General features: G+C 45.7%; 1 pseudogene across 1 annotated transcript; it reads right to left on the bottom strand.

Annotated features, from left to right (window-relative positions):
- Positions 1–1,272: 1,272 nt before the first annotated feature.
- Positions 1,273–2,070, bottom strand: LOC309815888 (uncharacterized protein C2orf78-like; annotated as a pseudogene). Its single transcript has one exon. The product of its transcript is annotated as an uncharacterized protein C2orf78-like (transcript).
- Positions 2,071–22,744: the final 20,674 nt, after the last annotated feature.

Here is a 22,744-nt window from a genome sequence, read left to right as displayed (position 1 = left end):
CACCAGGGAAGTCTCCAACCCTACAAAGGAGTCAAGGAAGAAGTCACTCCCTCGTAAGTGAGATGCTCCCCCTAAACACCAACACAGCAATCATGTACCTTGAAAGGTACATGATTGCTGTGTTGGTGTTTAGGGGCAAGATGGGCAAGGCATTTCTACTAACTCTTCTTAAGGATCATGGACAGTGTTCTATGCTACGAGATAAGTGGTGACTGTTGTAATTCTTACTGGTGATCATTTCCTGTCACTGATTCTTGGTTTTCTTTGTATTTCACAGGATTGTTATAAGTCAATTAAAAAATGAGTCTTATTTTTCAAAAATGAAATGGTTTACAAAGCCTAGCATTCTCATATAGAGTCCGTTCAATTCTCCCCACTTTCCTGAGAGGCTAAGAACACTTCACACCATGAACTAGGAGAGGGAGTAGAGCCCTTCCTGGTGAAATAGATGAACAAAGACAGAGTCTTAGCCTGCTTGCTCTGGACAGGATCTCGGACCCTAACGTCTTAAACCCTGGTATATATTACGGAAGTGAGGACAGTTAAACTGGCACTATCATAACAAGAGTTCTGAAACACCTTCCAAAGAGACTCTAGCAGTAGATTAGGGAAGGGAGAGATACAGTGTGGTAGTACAGGGGGAATGATCGGCTACAGCAGTGAAAAATGTGGTACCTATTGGTATGCTCTTGGGGTTCTTGTACATGTAGCATAGATGACCTTTACAGTGTCCCTCCCACCTTCCCACCTGCATTAGGTGTTCTTTTTTAAAAATTTATACTCATTTATTTATTTTATGAACTTATTTATTCTATGTATGTATTTTTCTGGCTGCAATGGGTCTTCATTGCTGTGCACGAGCTTTGTCTAGTTGCGGCTTGTGGGGGGTACTCTTGGTAGCAGTGTGCAGGCTTCTCAGTGTAGCGGCTTCCCTTGATGTGCAGCATCGGCTCTAGGCACGTGGGCTTCAGTAGTTGTGGCACACGGGCTCTAGAATGCAGGCTCAGTACTTGTGGGACATGGGCTTAATTGCTCCACGGCATGTGGGATCTTCCCAACCCAGGGCTCGAACCCGTGTCCCCTGCATTGGCAGGCGGATTCTTAACCACTGCACCACCAGGGAAGCCCTAGGTGCTCTTATGTAGAATCTAAAAACAGAGAGTCCTGAGCGAAGGTGGTGGTTATTAAGGGCTCAGGATCTAAATTCTACCTGTCTATACACCACTTCCCAGCTGTAGATTTGACCCCATTTTTGAATGCTGACCTCATTGTTCAACTTTCTTGCTGTTTGTACTCACCTGGAAAACTTGTTTCTGTGATGCGGTGAGCAGACACAGGTTAGTAGATTCCAGAGGTGGAAGCTGGTGGTAAGATATTGGTGGGCTGAATCTCCTTTAGTACCATTACCATTTCTGGTTGCACAGAGGCCCTACTTCCTGTGTATGACACAGAGCCATAGGACTGCAGGCAGGAGCCAAGTTCTCCATACAGTAAAGACCCCAGTGTGCCGTGGTTATAGTAAGATACCTGGCTTCCTTCCTGGTAGGGAAGTGACAGGCTATGTCCCTGATGTGGAATCTGAGATGGCGTTCCCTGAGCAAGGCTGGCAGAAAGTGATGGATATAGAGGGGCCATGGTATTGGTGTCTGCAGTTTTATCATACTGGGCTGCCATAAGCATGGAGGAAGCAGCTGTGTGCTGGTCAGTGAGTGCCAGAGTAAAGTCTCCGAGTGAAGAAGAATTCTTTTCAGTGCTTCCTGTGATGCCCCACTCAGAAACACCTGGATAGGATGCAGCTGAAGTGGAGATCTGGCTCTGGTCAGTAACTCCAGATAACATAGTTGTGCTAGAATGTTGGGGAAGGTAGGCACTACCCATGTGTGTCTGGAAAGAGGTGGCCGTAGCTGATGCCGAACTGACGGCAGGAGCAGAGACTCTGGAGAAGTTGCAGACACTTGCTGTTAGGGAAGCTGCATTGCTCACCACAGGAAGAGAGTGCTGCAGAGAATTCAGAGTTCCAAGTACAGATGGATTTTGGCAATTTTCTGTAAGAACAAGGGGGTGACGAAAAAATCAGGGAGATTGATAAATTCTCACTATGTTTGAGGAAGGTTCTTGCTTTCAGGACACCTCTACTGTCAATACTTACTGAGAATCCAAAAATCAGACAGTTATGATGGTTGTAAGGACTGAGCAGTTTTACACTCTTCTGTATTAACTGCCTGTGCTCCCATCTTGGGCACAGATGGGCAGAAGACCCAAGTGGTATGGTTCAGACATTGTTCTCTAGGATGGAAGCAACCTTCTCCCTGCCCTATCTTTCCCTTCAGCCTGCACTAGTATTGACTTCTATGCTGTTTCCTAGACTGGAAGCAGTTTAGAACTAGGAGGGCCTTAGAGAACTTCTATTTTCACAGTCTCACTTCATGAGGAAGGAAACGGAGGCTCAGAGAGGTCAGGTTGACTTGTTCAAGTTCTCTCATTATGTTAGTATCCTTACCAGGTTTCAGAACCTAAGTATCCTGACTTCCTTGCCAGGACGCTGCTCTGAGCATGACACTGCCAGAAAGCAGGAGAAATAGAACTTACAATACAGGCATTTTCTTTGTCCGTTAGAAAACAGTACGGCTATTAATTACCCTTGTGATCTTCAGTGTCTCACTTTGCTTGTGCAGTTCCCACGCTCTTACCTAGAGTTCACATATAGCTCAGTCCAAGTGGTAAATTTAAAGAGTCATTTTTACCCTCTTCAAGCCTGGTTTCTCATCCTACCTCAAAAGGATTACCCGAAAGTGAATTTCTGACGTGCTTTTGGAAAGAAACAAGCGATCTGATTCCTTCAGATTGCTCGTCTGTAAAGTGGTTATAGCACCACCACCAATAATGATGGGGACGTCCTCCTGCTTGGCCATCCCTTTCCCGCTCTCTCCCAGGGCCCTCAACACCGTCTGCTCTGTGCTGCAGTTCGGGACACAGCTGGGCGTCGTGGGCGGCACTGGCTGCCCCCGCGCTACACTGACAGTGACTGTGTCCACTGCGGACCCTGAGCTGCGGGACATCATGGAGGTGAGAGCACCCATCACCGCCTTCTTCCGATGGCCTCGCCTGCAGATGGAGATACGGACCCCCAGAAAGGAGCGCAGGGCCTGCGGGATGGTAGAATGGGGTCTCAGAGACTCTGTGGCAAAGCGCAGATGCAGTCACGGGACACTTGTGGGCTGGCCTGCGAGTAGATAGCCGGCCATAGACAGCTGGGTGACCCGGGCCGGCCACGGGAAGTCGGTGGGCGTGGGGAGCGGGCTGGGGGCAGCCGAGCCCTCCTGGCAGGTGCTGGTCCCCCAGTGCCCGGGGCAGGGGTGAGGGGCAGGGCCTACCTAAGTAACTGCCCGTAGAGAACTTGGGTGAGATTGGTCCTTGGAGAGAGAGCTGGGCTCCGAACACTCTCCTTCAGCTGCCACATCGGCCAAAAGCGAAGTGCGCAGTGTTTGGGCTTTTGCTGGTATTTATAGCTCTGCAACCTGTGAACGAACAATGGGCTTGCGTTTGCGGGACGCAATAGTTTAGGGAGGGGTGGCGCATGTGCAGAGTACAGGTCAGGCCCTGGGGCGCACAGGTGAGGATGCGAGCCTGGACCGTCTTGCGCTTCTGAATCTCCCGGGGTCTGACGGTTGGAGGTGTTTGCCTTGAGAGTGATGAGCTTCTTGGCAGGACAGCTGGCATTTCTGGGGGTCCTTATCTCCATCTGCAGGTGAGGCCATCAGAAGAAGGTGGTGATGGGTGCTCTCACCTCCATGATGTCCCGCAGCTCAGTGTCCGCAGTGGTCACAGTCTCTGTCAGTGTGGCGCGGGGGCAGCCAGTGCCGCCCACGACACCCAGCTGTGTCCCGAACTGCAGCACAGAGCAGTCGGTGTTGAGGGCCCTGGGAGCGAGCGGGAAAGGGATGGCCAGCAGGAGCAAGTCCCCACAGTCATAGGGGGGAACGACAACCAGAGAAGTGGCCCCGATGGCACCGGGGATGCACGACCTGCATTTAGGCCTCTGGGGGTCTCTTTCTTAGTGCCCAGACCTGGACCTCTGCAGAGAAACCTCCACGCCAAGAGGGCAGAAGACAGCTGCAACAGGACACTCCACAACACTTGTATGGTCTCTTGCCCCAAACGAAACGCCATCACGAGCTCATATAGCTCCACCCAAGGTTTCCTGCCCGTGAAGAGAATGAGGTGTCCCACCATACTGCAAGGGCTGCTCCAGAAGTCCTCAAAGAATAGGAGCGAGGAGGGCCCTCCATCACCCTCTGCAACTCCGGTGGTTTCCCAGAGAAAAAGCCAGGCTGACAAAGATGCAGAGGCAATAAGAGGGCAGAAACGGCCCTGGAGGGACTGCTCTCCCACACCTGACAGTCCCAGGCCCCGAAAACGCAGGTTTCCTCTGCTGCCGCACAGGCAAGGGGAGACTCTGAGGCTGCCCTCACCCCCTCAGCTGGGTTTCCGGGTCACCGACGAAGACCTAGACTCAGAGAAGGAAGCAGTGCTCCGTCGCATCAACAGTGCGCTGCGGGGTGAGACCTAGGCCATCGGGGGCCTGGGCGCCACGCAGCCTTCCTGTCCCTTCCCGCTGCCTGCTGCAGGGGCAGCTTCTCCGTAGAAAATGTTTCTTAGTTATTTCTATTTTAATACGATCATGGTACATTAAAATGTGTTAGTGCTTGCCTGTGAACACTAAGGTCACTTGATTTGTAATTTTCTAGATTGTTCTATATTTTTGTGACTAAAGGCATTACTTGGGGGAATTAAAAGAATATCTTGAAGCGATTTGGGCTTTTGATCTGCCACTAGTTCCTATTTAACCTTAATTCAGAGGTCGGATTCTTTGACCCAAGGAAACAGAATAGTATAAAAAGAAAGACTGTGAGTGTCAGATGGTGGCAGTGATTAAGTATAGCAAGAGATGCCTTTGCAAGTGACTGTGGGTCCCAGAAGACTCTCACTTAGCTGTGTGATCCTGGGCAAGTCACTTCACCTAAATCTCTGAATTATAGGGCTGTGGTGATGACTTAAAAGTGACTGGGCATGGTGGACACTCGGAAATCCTGGGTTCTCAATAAAGCCACTGCCCTGCTCCTTGGTCCTTTGGAATTACTATATTAGTAAAATTGATACTTGACAGTAATGTTAGCTTAAAGTTTATTTTGTCTATTTCATCTCAGCCTTTTGGCTAAGCCTTTTGCTTTACAGTGGTGTGTTAGTTTCTGCTGTAGAACAAAGTGAATCAGCTATACATATACATACATCCCCATATCCCCTCCCTCTTCGTCTCCCTCCCACCGTCCCTATCCCACCCCTCTAGGTGGTCACAGAGCACCCAGGTGATCTCCCTGTGCTGTGGAGGTGGTGGGGGTGATGGGGGTGATGGGGGGTCCAGGGCAGAGCCAGACTTCCCAGGGGCCCCTCCAGGAGGGTGGATCCATCCCTCCTGACCCTCAGCCCCGCCTCCTACCTGGTGAGGGGGTGGGATGTGGTGGGGTTGGGGGAGGAGGTTGGGAGGGTACTCATTGTTACTTAACAGGATTCAGTGATGCAGATGGGTGGAGCTGGGGGTGTCAGGAGCCAGCGCAATGCTAAGAAAGTGGGGGAGGAAGGCTGCAGGGAGATCGTGTAGATTTTACAGCCTATCCCAGGACCTCAAGTGCCTGGACAAGACCAGGTCCTTCTGGATGAGAATCATAAGAAGGGGGAAGGAGGGGATGGGGAAGAGCTACAAAGAGGAGCTCATGAATAAGAGAAAGAGAATTTAAGGAGGCAGAAAGAGGAATAAATCACATGTAGATTGTCGCTCTCTCTTTAGGAGTCTTCAAAATCCACCAAGTAATGCTCTGCATGGAGAATTGCCAGAATGGCGGTGGGGTGACCTTGGAAAAGGAAAGGGGAGGGTGGGGAGGGTCAGGGTCTAGGTGAGGACTCAGGGTCCTGCTGTGCCTGGTGGGATAAAGCCCGACCTTTGAACCTTTTCTGTCCCCATCTCTACGTTCTCGCCTAGGTCCTCCATCGTGTCACTTCGGCAATGTGGGGGTGGGTCTCTGATCTCCAACATCATTTCCCAGCCCTCAAACTCTATAACTGTGGCCAGAGATGAATGCCTGTGTCATCCTGTTTCTCCAAAAAGGCAGTCACTGTCCCCGTGTCACTGCATAAATTGCTTTCCATCTCTCCCCCTCCCTTCAGGACTTAACTTCCCTGCCTGTTTTCTCTCTTGAGTAAAAGCCCATTTCCTGTCTCTTTGTCAACCTCCATCCATCACTGTTCTCCAACATGGGAACGTGGAAGGAATAATCATGGGTATTCCACCACCGTATCCTATCCTGGGAACCCCTACCATGATCCCGTGGTTGTGCTGGGCTCTGTGGGAGAGACTGACAACCAGATCCACGTAGTGAGTGACTGTCCTGTCCTGGGGTGACCTTAGGTTCTTGGGAGACATTTGAACCTTATAGCAACCCCATACATGCTCTGAAGATGAACACAAGCTTAGAGGTAAAGTAACTTGTCCAAATTCTCTTGTTCTGCCAGTGATGCAACAAGGGTTCTCCAGCAGGAGGATATATGCCCACATGAGTAAACAGTACCTGCTAGATTGTCCCGGAGTCCTGGAAGGACTGGGGAGGAGGGGACCTGGGCCAGCCTGGGGGAAGGGCACAGAGTGGGCATGGCTGGGGTATGGGGGAGCAGGGGCAGTGCTGCCTGGCTGCAGCAGTGGGTTCTGAGAGGAGAAGTGACTCCCTGGCCCTGCCTTCCAGACTCTGTCTGCTCTGTCCTTCCTGCTCTGTCCTGGGGCAGGTCAGTCCCAGAGGACAAGGTCAGCAGGGCTATGAGGACAAGTGTGTGGGGCCAGCCCGACAACCCTTCACAGCCTCCTCGAGAATTCCTGCCAGCCATGGAGGGGCTCGGGGGGCAGCTGAACATAGGCCTCATTCCTGGTCCCAGGATTTGGGTTGTGGGTGAGCAGTGGAGGCGAGAAATGTGCTCCAGGGTGTGCTCCCCCCTCACCTCTCCAGGAGGACCCAGGAACCCGTACAGGAAGCTGGGAGGACATCATGTCTAACCTCCCCACCCCTGGGAGCGCCCTTAAACCAGGAGTAAACCTGAGGACAGGACATGAAGGTGCCGCCACAAGACCTGAATGTGCAGAGGGAGCGCGTCTGCTTCTCACCCAGCACCGGGATCGCACACGGAGAACTGTGTCCAGGTTCAAGTGTTCGTGAGGGAGTCGTGTCCCACCAGATGGCCTCATCCCAGCTCAACCCCCAAACCCCAAACCAATAACGCTTGTGCTTTATTCCCAAGAGATGCCAACCAAATGCAAGCAAAGGCTTTACTTTGGCAAAGGCAGAAAAGACCAGTTCTTATGGGAAAGATAATCTTAAATAGCAAAAGACATTTGAACGCCATAGGCTTAGTATCTCCCACTCTTATGTCATTAATACATGCAAAGAGCAAAACAAGCCCTCACACACATTTCCTTCTCCTTTCTTATTTCATATCCCTCTTCCTCAGTCTCCACAGGGGCATGTGTATCCTGATTGCTGCTGGGGACCCTCGCCCATTGGATCCTACCTGAGCATTTGTCCCTACCTGGAGAGAGTCTTTGCCCTCAATTGAGTCGTGTATGCTCTCCACACGCCATTCTTTAGAGACACAAACATGAGCAATAAAGTTATTAGAGAAAGTGGCTCACCCGTGCCTCCCCTTCCAGTGGAGGCCATGCTGGCTCACTCAGCATCATCTGGCTCCTTCCTCTGGGTTCTCAGCCTCCCCTGGGCTCCCTGGAGCCAGAGCCCTTCACCAAGACATTGATCACAGTTGCAAACCTTCACCGAGAGGATTCGCCTTCAACTCGTCACTTCCCCGTTTCCACCAGATCCTTCTAGCTCTAGCCTCCAGTCTGATTAGCCTGCAAATCCAACCGTGATGCACATGCTTTGGGTTAAATGACTTCAAGGAACAGATCCAGTGGTGGGCAGCTGCCCAAAAGAATGTTCTGTGAGGATGGAAGTGTTCTCTATTGATTGGGCCCTTGAAACGGGGCTAGTGTGATGGGGGACTGAATGTTTCATTTGATTTGCTTTCATTAATTTAAATATGAGCAGACACCTCTGACTCGTGGCCACCATGGGACAGTGCAGTACTAGAGATCAGAAGATGAGGAAGACATAAGCTCCCCTCCCCTTGTTGCTCCTTGCTTTGGAGTAGTTAGATGGCCTGATCTGACCATGCATTTGTAAGTTCTTCCTGGCCTCACATACACGTGCCAGGCCCTAAGTGAGGCCCTGGGGACACAGACAGTAAGGTCAACACCCAGGTCCTAGAGGATTCCCAGCAGGGGACCCACCTGTCAGCAGAGATGAAGAGCAAGGCCGGGCACACCTGTCCTAGATGTAATCAGAACAGCAGGGTCAGGGGTGAGGGAGGGATGCTTCAGGAGCCCACCCGTCTCATCCCTGATCTGGATTAGAACCTGGGCAGGCCCCTGGCTTGGTGTGGACCCAGCAGGCCTGGACAAGCTGAGGAGGGACCCTCTCCACTCCTGAACTGGATCCCAGTCTGGGGTGGGGGGATGTACATTAGACATTTATGGGGCCTAAGACGGGTTGTCTAGGGCTGACCACTGGGGTGAGAATTGATGAGGAAGATACAGGCAGTGCCCTTGCAGTGGTCACCTACGTCCGAGTTTCCTGCCCCCACAAGTGGGAGGACACAGAATTTGGGCCTGAGAATTCCAAGACAATTTTGAAGAAACTCTCAAATTGATGACTCTCGGTCATAGAGAAGAGTAGGAAGGACCACCTCGACTCTGGGATCAGCCCCCATCTCTTTCCTGAACTCCACTGTGGTCCATGCCTGTCTCATCTCCTTTGCAACTAGAATGTCCTACAGCTGCCCTGGCCACACAGTGTGAAGGCTCTTCAGTTTAAAAGTGTTTCTGAGCCAGACAACACTTGGCCAACAGTGTGTGGACAAGGACTGGTTGTCAGGCAACTTCCAGAAACAGGTGAAAACTAGAAACTTGTCCTTCCTGGCCCCAGGCGGAAGAGGCCTGGGAAATTCCGTGTCTCTGGCCTGTATTCTGACCCATCCCTGTGGACTCATCTCCTGGCCAATCCCAGCTGGAACCTGGTTGAGGCCAGCTCTGCCCACGAAAGCCAGCACGTTTTTTTTTCCTCAGAAAGTGAGTGATTCCAGACTACGTCCCACTTTCCCTTGTTCCTGACACCACCTGCAATTGCAAAGAAAACACGATGAGGACCTGTTCACACAGCTCTCCGTTCTGTTCTCTTGGTGACTTTAGGAAACCAGATGGGAAGCTGTGGTCAGGTCAAAGGTCCCCCAAACAAGGGTAGAGGACACCTTTGGAAAAGGCACAAGCTTTCCTGAAAGGTGTGTCTCTCGAGTCCAGTTTGGTCGGCGATGCCAAAGTTCTTCATCCAAGGAGGGATACTACTGCCAAGCGAAACTTCCCCCGCCGTGTAGTTTATGACTGATGCCGTCATTTGTAAATGCCCCCTTGGATCAGTTATCAGTCGGTAAAAGACTCTCACTCAATACTCCCCTTCCCTGCCCGCCATGGAAATGGTATATATCATCCCTGATGTACCTGGTCAGCTTTCAAATTTGACTGAAAAGGAAAGAAACCAAGAAAGCAGCATTTCTATCAAAGAGAGGCGAGCTTACCTTGACCTTCCTCTGCTCTGTCACTGGGAAGATCCTTTAACAGGTCCTGCGTTGAGTTGGGGGGGTCTAAGAGAACCCACAGTGACCAACGGGACATTGGTGGCACCTCTCAGAAATTACTCAGGGGGCTTTGCTAGATGTGGACCCAGGGTGAGGGGTCGTGGATATGGTTGGATAACAAGGATGGACCAAGGTGCTGCTGGGCCATTCTTCTTGGTGAATTGAAGGAAGTCAAAGGAGAGGAACATGAAAGAAATGAGAAACAGAGCCCTTGGTTTGGCTTTGTTGCTCAAGGTGACCTAAAGCAATGCGAAGGAATCAGCCTACGAGTGGTCCTGACCTGCAGGCTGTGATTCAGTGACGTGGTCCCCATTGCCCCTCCTGCCCGTTCTGAAGCTCATCTCGAATGCCACTGTCTTCCTGATCTATTCCAAGACCATTTCAGTCTCCACGATGCAATGATGGTGCAACGACATCGGCCATCAGTGGCATGGGATCTCACACTTGTTTAAAAGACTTTTCTTAGTGGGAGAGATTTAACTGTAGGCAGTGCATTCTACTGTTCTTGAGAATCCTCTGCCATGAAGACACTCAAATTCAGAAGATATGAGAACACTGACATATTGCCACTTAAAAATAACCCATGGGACTTCCCTGGTAGCACAGTGGTTAAGACTCTGGGCTCCCAATGCAGGGGGACCCGGGTTTGATCCCTGGTCAGGTAACTGGATCCCACATGCATGTCCCAACTAAGAGTTCAAATGCCACAACTAAGGAGCCTGCCTGCCGCAACTAAGAACCGGCGCAACCAAATAAATAAATAAATATTTTTTAAAAACAAAAATAAAAATAACCCTTAGTAGCCATATGTTATTTTTACCTCCAGTCTTCCTTTTCTTTGTCACATGTGTGTATTCATTGAGAGAGGTGGCTATCCTTGCTCGGGTAGCAGTCTGGAGGTGGACTAGTCCACTCTGGAGGGGAGATGGGGGTGAGTAGCAATGCTCTGCAACATGGCTGTGCCAGAGAGCTGTGGCAAGGGGGATGAGCACCAGGCACCCTGAGTTCTTATTTGTCACTGTCCCCAGGGTGCATAGCTCAAGGATTTCAGGATTTCTAGGGCTCCCGGCGATAATGCTGCCAAATGCACTAAACTTATGTGCGTTGGGCCGGCTTCTAAGGAGTGATGACCCAGAACTGGCAGAAGGTGACCCAGTTGTCCTAGGTGCTGCCTTCCGTGCTCAGCATCTATGAGCTGACCAGAAGCATGTGGACCCTCTGCGTGCTTTTCACACTAACGATGATGCCCAAGCCTGCGTAAGACGCATCTGTAGTGACTGTTGGGAAAGCACCACTGAAAGACCCACAGCCTCTCTGGGATTGCGGGCTTGGTGCACTGGGACTGGAACAGTCCCCCCTGTGTCGCTTGGCCCTACATTCTTCTTCCGTATTAGGAGAACCTCTCCCTGGTCTCCTTGGTTACACTGCTGCCTTGCTGGACCTCTCTGCTGGGGACTGTGCTCTTTCGGCATCTTGCTTAGGGCCATACATGGATTCACTGCAGGGACGCAATAGCTGCCGGGCCTACCCCGTCATTGCTCCAAGACTTCAGCTCCGTGCTGTTAACTTTCCCCCAAACCATGACTGTCTTCATCCTGGTCTCAGCACCCAGCCATCCCCGCCGCGCAAGATGCTCATCAGCACAGCTGCTGGGAGCACTGCAGGCAAATACCGCACATCTTTCCACAGGTCACAGAATATCATCCTCGCGCCACCTCGTGGACATACTGTGCATTTGCCCATTAGTGCGGTCATCAGGGTCCTCCTATTCCCTACAAGTTACATCTACAGGATTAATAAACAGGGGACTTCCCTGGCGGTCCAGTGGTTAAGAGTCCACGCTCACAATGCAGGAGTCATGGGTTCGATCCCTGGTCAGGGAACTAAGATCCCCCATGCAGCGTAGCGGGGCCAAAAGGTAAAAAACAAAAAACCAGCCTATGTTGTTTTCACTCTTCCAGCGACATCCACATGCCCTCCTTTCAGCCCAGAGATGAGCGTGTTTGGCTCCACGAAAACTGAAAGCCCAGCTCACGGTTTGCATGCTGTATAAACTTGTTCTTATCTTGAAATAAATTATTTCCACTGTCTTTTGTTTTTACACTTGAAATTTAGCCTCACAGAACACGGATCACAGTTTTCAGCTACATGCATCTTTTTCAGTTTTTCTTAATTAGATAATACAGGAGCGCTGGGCTCTGTCTTTACAATGACCAAAGAATCCAGCAAAAAGCAAACACCGGGTGATTACTTTCTAGATGCAATACAATTTAATCCAACCATTTAGAATTAACCTGGCCCCTCACAGACCATCTCCCCAAGTCTTTATTCCCATTGCTAAAACATTGAATCTGTAAGAGTCATCTAATCACGTGATTTCTTTTTGATGTTTAAAAAACATTTTTTTTTAATTTTGTTGAAGTATAGTTGATTTACAATGTGGTGTTAATTTCTACTGTATGGAAAAGTGGTTCATATATATATATATATATACATATCTATATATACATTCTTTTTCATATTCTTTTCCTTTATGGTTTATCACACGATATTGAATATAGTTCCCTGTGCTATACAGTAGGACCTTGTTTCTCCATCCTATGTATAATAGTTTGCATCTGCTAATCCCAAGCTCCCAGTCCATCCCTCCTTTACCCCCCTACCCCTTGGCAACCACAAGTCTGTTCTCTGTGTCTGCTAATCACATGATAAATCATTATCAAATAGGACCAAAATTCAGTCTTACAAAAAATGTATACAAAGAAAGAAAAGATACCTAATTTATGATACATTTTAAGGTGGGGAAAAACAGTAAGATTATGTTCAAGTTGATTGTGATTTGAAAACAAAACTGTTATATCACAAATTAAGCACAATTTAATCAGTCAAATTAATCAGACCAGTTTCTTCCATGATATCGGGAGATTCATTGTTCCTCTTTACCTTGCTTAAGGCCTCACGTCCCACATAGTATGGAAAATACTCTTCCATTTAGTTCCACATCCTCCTTCTGTCCATGGATACCTCCTGGTGTCCAGCAATGGTACCTCTGTCCCCATATTGCCATCTGCAGAGATATCCCATCTCCCACAAACTACAGAGTATTGCTAAACCAAAATACAGAAGACACAAATAAATGGAAAGATATCCTGTGTTCACAGAGTGGAAGACTTTGTGATACATTATTTAAGAAGACTTCGCAGGTTTTGCTTCCAGTAAAATTGTGATCTGAACCTACAGAGGTCCTGCCTGACTCTGTCACATGAAGGTGTTGCAAACCAATGACCTGTCAGGACCACAAAGAAAACTGAGTTGTTTACAAACAGGGAAAACAAAAGCCTGGAGTCAGGCCTTAGATTGCTCCTGCACTCGGAGTAGCAAAACGTGGAAACAGAAAATTGTGTTTGAACATTGCTAACTTACATGGTCTTAATTATCCTGAGAGCTGGGGACTTGGGGGCAGCGGAGGCAATGCCCTTAACTGGACACGGGGCAGGTGGAGCAGAACATGGAAGATGAGCCTCTGAGCCCACAGGACCCAGAGACCCAGCACCCAGAGAGGCCTGGGGAGGGGGAAGGGGGAGTTTTGCATTAGTACGTGGGGCTCAGGCATGTGATTAAGTTAAGGATCTTGAGATGGGTGGATTATCCTAGATTATCCTGGTGGCCTGGTGGACTCGATGTAATTACAAGCGTCCTTATTAGAGGAAGACAGTCAGCTAAGTACTTTCTAACTGATATGTCATTTAGTTCTCCAGAATCACCCAACCCTGAATGCTCAAATGTCAACATATTAGGCCTGACTGCAACAGCACAAAACTAGTGGGCTGCCATTTGATTTATTTGGTCCTGCGAACATATCTATGGTGTTGGGCAGATGTTGCCTCCATTAGCTGGAACCCTCTCCTTCCACTATGAACATGACCTGTAGCCCCTGGAGAATGAGAATCAGAGTTTCAAGCAGCAGTTTCAGGTGCCGGACCCACTTTCATCACTGCTTCCATTTATTCCTAGAGAGCTGGAAAATTCCTTTGCACACTGATAAACCAAATAACTATCTCTTTATCAAATATTTATAGAGCAGCACTATAGGGCCACAAACTGGTAAATTCAAAGGAGTGTCTAATACAATGGTTTTCAACACTGGTACATTAGAATCACCCAAGGAACTTCAAAAAAACGCTCATCCTATGCCAGACTATTTAAATAAGAACTTCTAGGGTACATCAACATTTTAAAATATGCTCCCCAGGGTTGAGAACTGTTGGCCTTGTGAGAAAGACAGACAAGAAATCAATGCTTACAGGAATGTGAGGCTGGAAAGACTCTAATTGAGTGGATATACATTTTTTGGTACATTCTCAGTCAGGAGTTATAAGAGGCACAAATGTTATTAGATACCATTCATCACAGTTTTTATACATGCAGAGGCCAGTGCAACAGGTGTGCTTTCGGAGAAAAAAAAAAAAAACATCCAGGGAGTTTTATTCTACAATTGAAAGAATGATCACTCCAAGAATGAGAATGTTTGCTTTATCAGGCAAGGCAAACCACAGGGAAAACCATGTTACTGTGTGTTGAAGACTGGATTCTCTAGAAGTGATGATGAGACAGAATTTAGGGAGCAAGATGTTTATAAGGGATCAACACCTGAGTAAGGAAGGGGAGGAAGCAAGATTGGGTGGAGGAAAAACTGAGATGTAAGTTCTACAAAGCCTTGGCCAATCCAGCAGAGTTCTGAAGCAAGTATTGCCTGTCAGAATGGCCGAGCCTTTACACCTCTTCTTCATTCAGTCACAGGATGCAGGCTGCCCCAGCGAGGGCATGACCTCAGCCAATGTGATTCTGTACAGATGAGATAGATCCTGAAGTTGGTGACAGCTAGAGGCTGTCTGTGGACTACACTCCCTATCGCTAAGTAACGAGTCCTTCCTTCAAGGGGGACCTAGGCAGCTTATCTCAGTGTTTATCGTTCGGTACTATAACAATGGACACCATGGGCCAAGAGGTAATTTTTCTTCTCAGGAATTTTTTCTAACCCAGGCCTCTCTCTCTCTCTCTCTCTCTCTCTCTCTCGGAACACAAGAAAGAAAAATTAGGACTATTTGTTGACAATATTTAAGCAACAAAACCCCTTGAAGTTTAGTAAGACCATAGGATGACTGTCCCTTGTCCTTATGTTTTGGATTGAACTAGTGGTTTGTCCAAGGTCTCAGCAAAGGCATCCAGCTGAGGCAGGATGCATCCCACATGCAGCCACTGATGTTCCCTACTTAAAGGATATGTGGGGAGCAAATTGAGGTTGAAAGGAAAGGAACTATATCCTATTTGAACACACCTCCTCCTCCCCAGGTGTCTTTCAACTTCATTGTTTCTAAGAAACCTCTTGATTCAAAGCCTAGAGATTCAGGATTTTATTGGTCATCTATAATTGTATAACAAATTACCTCAAACTCAGAGGCTTAAAATAATAAACATTTGTTATCTCACAGTTTCTGGAATTGGGGAGTGGTTTAGCTTGGTGGTTCTGACTCAGGTTCTCTCATGAGGTTGCAGCCAAGCTGTTGGTCGGGACTGCAGTCATCTCAAGGCTCTACTGGAGAAGAACCTGCTTTCAACATGGCTGTTAACAGGTCTCAGAATACCTGCTTCCAAGCTCATTCACATGGTTGCTGGCAGTCCTCAGTTCCTAACCATATGGCTTCTCCATAGCCTACCTGAATGTCCTCATGACATGGCAGCTAGCTTTCCTTTTCCTAGAGCTGTGTCATAATGCAGCAGCTGACTTCCCCAGAGTAAGTGATTCAAGAGACAGCAAGAGAGCATGAGTGGGCACCAAAGACAGAAGCTGCAGTCTTTTTATAACCTAATTTTGGCAGTGACATCCCATCACTTCTACCACGCTCTGTTCACTACAAGCAAGTTCCTAAGTCCAGCTCATGCTCAAGGGGAGTTTTCTTCAGAGGAAATGTATCAAAGAATTTATAAATATATCTTTAAAATTACAACAAAATTAACACAGAAGAGAAAGGTTTGGAGTTCAGTTAGGTTTGTTTTTGCAATCGGGTAAGAAAGAAAGAAACAATCCAACAAAAGCCATTAGCCATGTCCACTGCAGAAAGTGTTTTAATTTAGCAAGAGTAAAGACTCTCCCCAGCTGCAATACTCCCCAGCAGGCATCTATGCCTACTAAACCAGGAACGCCACTTCCCAAAAGCAAAAGCAAAGTCAAATGCAGTAAATCCCCTACATGCGGATGAGTTCCATTCCAAGGGCATAGAGATTTGTCATTTTTAGGAAGATGACAAATTCATAAGTCCAATTTGTTCAAGTCCAACAAAGTTAGCCTAGGTACCCAACTAACACAATTGGCTATATAGTACTGTACTGTAACAGGCTTATAATACTTTTCACACAAATAATACATAAAAAACAAAGAAAACTTTTAAAATCTTACAGTACAGTACCTTGAAAAGTACAGTAGTGCAGTACAACAGCTGGTGTACAGGGGCTGGCATCGAGTGAACAGGCAAGAAGTTACTGACTGGAGGAGGGAGAGGAGGTGGTGGTGGAGCTGAAGGATCATCAGCAACAGGAGACAGAGGGCAAGCTGCAACTTCACTCACGCCTGACGTAGATGGAATGTAGTGGAATGCACGTTCACATCTTTGAAAGTCCGAAACTTGAAGGTTCATATGAAGGGGACTTACTGTACAGAAATGTCTTCATTCACTGGACTGTATCTTTAGAAATAACACGACCCTGAATCCTCCTCACTTTAGGTCCTTAGGCTTAATCTCCAAGGTAGTACATGTTTTTCTTGTTTTTAATACTTTTTAAATTGGAGGGCTTCCCTGGTGGCGCAGTGGTTGAGAGTCTGCCTGCCGATGCGGGGGACGCAGGTTCGTGCCCCGGTCCGGGAGGATCCCACATGCCGCGGAGCGGCTGGGCCCGTGAGCCATGGCCGCTGAGCCTGCGCGTCCGGAGCCTGTGATCCGCAATGGGAGAGGCCACAGCAGTGAGAGGCCCGCGTACCGCAAAAAAAAAAAAAAAATTGGAGGAAAATTTAAAATACAGAAAAGTACAAAGAAAAAAATAATCATCATCCATACTTTCACCTTCCAGAGTTAACTGTTACTGTCTCAGCAGAGATGTTTTATTTGTTTTTTTTGTTTCTGTTTTAACATAAATATCCCATTTGTTTTATGACTACCGTGGCTTCTCTATCATTAAATTCTTTATTTTGATCGAATTCTTGGCTGCCTTCATTGTCAAGAAGTTTTATTTTTCCCCCCCAAGAAGGACTCATAGGTGCCACATTCTTGATTCCTTTCATGTTTGAGAATGTCTTCCCATTATTGCTTTTATATTTGAATGATACCTTCATTATTAATAATATTCATGTGTTCCACTTTCTTTTTCTGAAAATACAGATTGTGTTCCTCTGGTATGCAATGTAGTGAAGAGCTTGGGGATAAGCTTAATTTTTACTCTCATGTAAGTGGTTAGCTTTTTGTCTCTGGACGCTTGAAGAACTCTTCCCGTTGCGGAGCACAGGCTCCAGACGCGCAGGCTCAGCGGCCATGGCTCAGTGGCCATGGCTCACCGGCCCAGCTGCTCCACGGCATGTGGGATCTTCCCAGACCGGGGCATGAACCCGTGTCCCCTGCATCAGCAGGCGGACTCTCAACCACTGCGCCACCAGGGAAGCCCTTGAAGAGCTCTTTATCTAGGGATAAGTTTAGTAAGTTTACTAGGATACAACTGGCCAAATTTTCATAGAACACAATAACAATATACTCTCAAAATCTGTATATTTTTCACTTGATTCAGAAAATTTTATTATATCTTATTTTTAATTAAAAAATTAAAATTTAAGTTAAATATACACATAAAGAGGTAAATAGTCTCTCAAGGTTTACAATGAAAAATTTCAGTCTTCCATTCCCTTTCTTTCCCATTTTCTGTCCCCCAGAAGCACACCATTTCAATTCTTTTAGTGAATCCATTTAGTATTTCTACTCATATTTCTTTTTTTTTTTTGCAGTACACGGGCCTCTCACTGTTGTGGCCTCTCCCATTGCGGAGCACAGGCTCCGGACGCGCAGGCTCAGCGGCCATGGCTCACGGGCCCAGCCTCTCCGCGGCATGTGGGATCCTCCCGGACCGGGGCACGAACCCGCGTCCCCTGCATCAGCAGGCGGACTCTCCACCACTGCGCCACCAAGGAAGCCCTCTACTCATATTTCTAATAACATTCTAATAGTGATATTTCTTGGTTTTCCAATTCAGATATTATCTGTTGATTTACCACTATGGAAGATGAGGATTTAGCTTCCGTTCATCACCAGCCTGTCCCCACTACATACACCTGTACTTCTTGTATTCTCTATCTTTCTAATATAATTGTTTCATTATTTTGGTTAGCTTAATAATCAATGTTTAAGTTATTATGACTTCAGCTTTAGGTATTAGCTATTAACTATGAAAGAGGAAGTTTATCTCTCTTTTCTTCCCTCATACTTCCAACAGACTAACCTTCCCTCCCATTATTCCAAAGTAATTATATCATAATTTTGGCTAGTCAGTGATTACATTATTATGCATATATAACATTAGTTACACCCGAGCCATTTAGCAACTAATGTTTTTTTGTTCCTGAACTATTTTTTTTCTTTTCTTTTCTTTTTCTTTTTTTTTTATTTTGGCTGCGCCATGCAGCTTGCAGGATCTTAGTTCCCCGACCAGGGATGATTGAACCTGTGTCCCCTGCAGTGGAAGCTCAGAGTCCTAACCACTGGACCACCAGGGAAGTCCCTCCTGCACATTTTTATTGTTTGCCTTGGCATTACTTGTCTTTTCATTTCTTAGTTTTCTAGATACTTATCAATAATTCAACTCCAAACTAAGTGCTCAAAACTCCTTTCAAAATGTTGACGCACATCAAGTATTCTATCATTTTCATCAGAAGAACTATGAACATTTTGAAGAAAATTTTCTCAAATCTTTCTGACCTATTCCAATCTGGTCTGGTTGCCATCTATCCCAGATACACAGGTGTTATCCTGGAATCTCCCTTCATCATTATCCTAGGGATTCTTTTTCCTATATCTTATGTCTTTCTCTAAGTGTATGCCAGGGTTTTGGTGTTCTATATCCTCTTGTAGCTTCCTAAAACAGATGCATGGAAAGCAAATGCCTGAAAGGTTCTTACTCTACTCTCATACTTGATAGTTTGACTAGATATAGATTTAAGAATTCTGAAAGCATTCTTCCCTTATTTTATAGTTTCTAGTGTTGCTGTTAAGAAATTGAAAGGTATTTTAATTCCTTTATATATGATATCCCCCCTCTTCTCTGGAAGCTTGCAGGGTTTTCTCTTTGGTATCAGGGTTATAACATTTCACAGTGATAACTTGCTATGTTTCTTTTCATGCATTTTGCTGCACACTTTCCTTTCAGTCTAGAAACCCAGCTTCTTTCATTCTGAGAAATGTTTTTTGTAACAGTTCACTGATGATTTCTTCCCTCTTCATTTTCTCTGTTTTTTCCTTCTGGAACTCCTAATATTCAAATATTGGACCTCCTTGGCTGCTCCTTTAATCATCTTATCACTTCTCTATTTTCCATCAATTTGTTGTTTTATTCTGCTTGGTGAAAAATTCTTCCAAAAAACTTTCCTAACTTTTCTATTAAATTTTTCATTTTAATATCAGCACTACGTGTTCTCTAAATGTTCCTTTTTAAATATAGCATCCTGCTTTTGGGTTCATGAATGCAATATTCTCTCATCTCTCAATGAGGGCAAGGATGTTAGTGTGCTTTGTTCACTGCTGTGTCCCTAGCTCCTATAACAGTGGCACTCAGATGCTCAAATATGAATAATAAATGTTACCTTTTTGGAGTTTTTTTCTCTCTGCATAATTTCTGTTTCCTTCAAGTTGATTTTTTTCCTATTATTGTTTTTTTTCCCCACCTGTTTATTTGTTCCGGCCTCTAAATCTGGTAATCCTTGCTTTTTGGGGGTCCAACTTCTAAGACTGGCACAATAAATATGTGATTGGGAGCACTGAACATGTGGTGGACTTTGTCAACTTTGAAATTCAATGTAGTTAGATCCAAGAAGTATATTATCTGCTGGGAACTCCCTGATGATTATATCTTTAGGTCTCTCCTTTTGGACTCTGCTACCACAGAGGAGAATCTTCTAATGTGCTTGTTTGACATGTGTAAGCCTGGCTGCTAGTATTTAGGAGCCAAGTGGAAGAAGGAAGCTGAGGACCTCAGAACACACATTCACTTAATCCCCACTTTCCACATGGTACCTCCAACCTCATCTATGCCTGGTGCCCCAATCCAGAGATCCTCTATTTTACCCTCTTCTAAGAATAAATCTCCAGTCTCTTACTAGAGTTGTGAGGTCTGGGGGAGGAAATCTAAGGATCTACTTTTTAGACAAACTTTGAAGTAATCCTGTTTTTAGCTTCACTACTTGATGTACTTGGTGAAATAATATGAAGCTGGAGACTGTCCTTCCATAGGAATGGGGTAACCCCTTACGTATGTGGAATGAAACAAGAATATTTAACAGGATCTCAGGAAAGAGAAATAATTGGACAACGACTCTACAGTACCTTGGTGAGTTCCCTATACCCTTTCCATCCCTCCCACTCACATCATTCCCTGAAGCCATAGAAAAGTACACAGAACATAGTAGAAGTACACAGAACACAAAATAACCAGCACTCACATGGTAGCCAGTCTCTTTTGAGAGTTTTATAGTGCAAATCAGTTTTTAACTCTTTTGAGAGTTTTACAGTGCAAATCAGCTTGCATCTCAGCTTTCCTTTCCCCACTTCTGGCTTAGCATTCAGCTTTCTCAGGTATGCTAAATTGTCCTGGTTTTCTGCTTCCCAATTTCTGGTGTTGCTATTTCCTTTTTCATTTTCTTTAGCCTTCTGGATTTACACCCTTCTAAAATCCCTTTACTGTTGTCTTATTTACCCAGTCCTTACAGCTTTATACTAAAATCCTTAAATTAAATTACTTTACCAAGAATCCCTTATATCTTTGAATGCATCTTTTGGTCACATGTTCAGCTCTCTATTTCAGAGACGTTAACTATACTGATTCATCTTTGTCTTTGATTTCTGTTAGATTCTAATTTCAATTATTTTCATCTAAATTACTGAATATCTTAAACTTTTCCTCTATGTATATAATTTGATTTTCAGTGGTGTCAATTCTCTTTGCTATTTTTAAATTAATTAATTAATTAATTCTGTAATTAAGTTATTTGGTCCTCAATTTATTTTCTTAGTCCTATAATATCTTCTTTTATCTCATTTTGTTGTTTTATCATCTCATCACTGAACTCTTATTTATGAAATTCATATTCTACCGCGTTGTTTTGCAGTGGTAGAATTGTATATTTGTAAGGAAATTCTTTCTATTCATTGAGTTATGTTTTTCTCAGGGCAGGTTTTTGTTTTTTTGCAGGGCATTTTTCTTGCTTTCATTTTTGCTATACATTTGCACAGTTGACACACTGATTCTTTTGGTCTTGTTCATGATTGTTTTATTTATTTTGATGTATTATAGATGAATTCTTATCTCTCATCCTCATGTATCTGAGACTGGCTACCATGTGAGTGCTGGTTATTTTGTGTTCTGTGTACTTTTCTATGGCTTCAGGGAATGATGTGAGTGGGAGGGATGGAAAGCGTATAGGGAACTCACCAAGGTACTGTAGAGTCGTTGTCCAATTATTTCTCTTTCCTGAGATTCTGTTAAATAGTCTTGTTTCATTCCACATACGTAAGGGGTTACCCCATTCCTATGGAAGGACAGTCTCCAGCTTCATATTATTTCACCTATTCATTTTCTTAGGATTAGATCTTTTGTTTCTGTTAAAGAGTCAACCTCACTGTTCATTTTCCCTGCTGCATCATTTACTCCCCAGCAGTTGTTCCCATTGCTTCTCAGTCAGAAGAAGATAAATGTACAGATATGTACTCAGTTTGCTTCTTTCCAGATCTGGAGCTATTAGTGAGAATTTGCAGGGTTTCATTAAAATATCAGTATGGCTTCTGGGGAGTGGTGATAGGGTGGAGTTGGGAGCCTAGTGTTATTCCTTTCTGTTCCTCACCAGAATCTTGTTTCTTTCCTTGGCCACCAATTTTTAAGCTTTATTATGTTTGATTACCTTACTGTGTTTGCTACTGTTGAAATTTCTGTCATTTTTAAAATTAATTTATTTTTCACATTTAATTAGAAACTAGTAGTAGGAAGCTCTGTGATGCAATCTGAAGCATCCACTTTAATCCACAAGTGTTTCTATGTAAGGCTCTAATATAGAACTCTTATCCATAGGGGTAATTGGGCCAACTGAACCTAGAGTTTAATTTCATTTTCATTAAAATATATACTCTGAAATATGTCTCCTACCTCTGTTGTGCTGGATAGCAAAACAAACAAACAAACAAACAAACAGGAAAAAACCCACCAACCAGTAAGACATTTTTCTTTCCCAATTTACTCCTCTTACATTCATTTCATCCAGGCTCCAAACATTTAGTAAGCATTCCTATGTATTGGCATCAGGCAGTAAAGCTCTGAGTATAGTGGCTTCTGAGCAAGCAGTCAATAAAATGCTGATTGAAGAAAATGTGACGAGGTTGCCTAGGTGCAGCCATTAGGATGGCTACTATCAAAAATATAGAAAATAGGGCCTCCCTGGTGGCGCAGTGGTTGAGAGTCCGCCTGCCGATGCAGGGGATACGGGTTCGTGCCCCGGTCTGGGAGGATCCCATATGCCGTGGAGCGGCTGGGCCCGTGAGCCATGGCCGCTGGGCCTGTGCATCCGGAGCCTGTGCTCCGCAACGGGAGAGGCCACAATGGTGAGAGGCCCGCGTACCGCAAAAAGAAAAAAAAAAAAAAAATATATATATATATATAT

Source organism: Mesoplodon mirus (assembly GCF_964341445.2).
Source record: "Mesoplodon mirus genome assembly, chromosome: 14".
NCBI classification, from domain to species: Eukaryota; Metazoa; Chordata; class Mammalia; order Artiodactyla; family Ziphiidae; genus Mesoplodon; species Mesoplodon mirus.
This window is presented reverse-complemented; position numbering and strand designations above follow the sequence as displayed.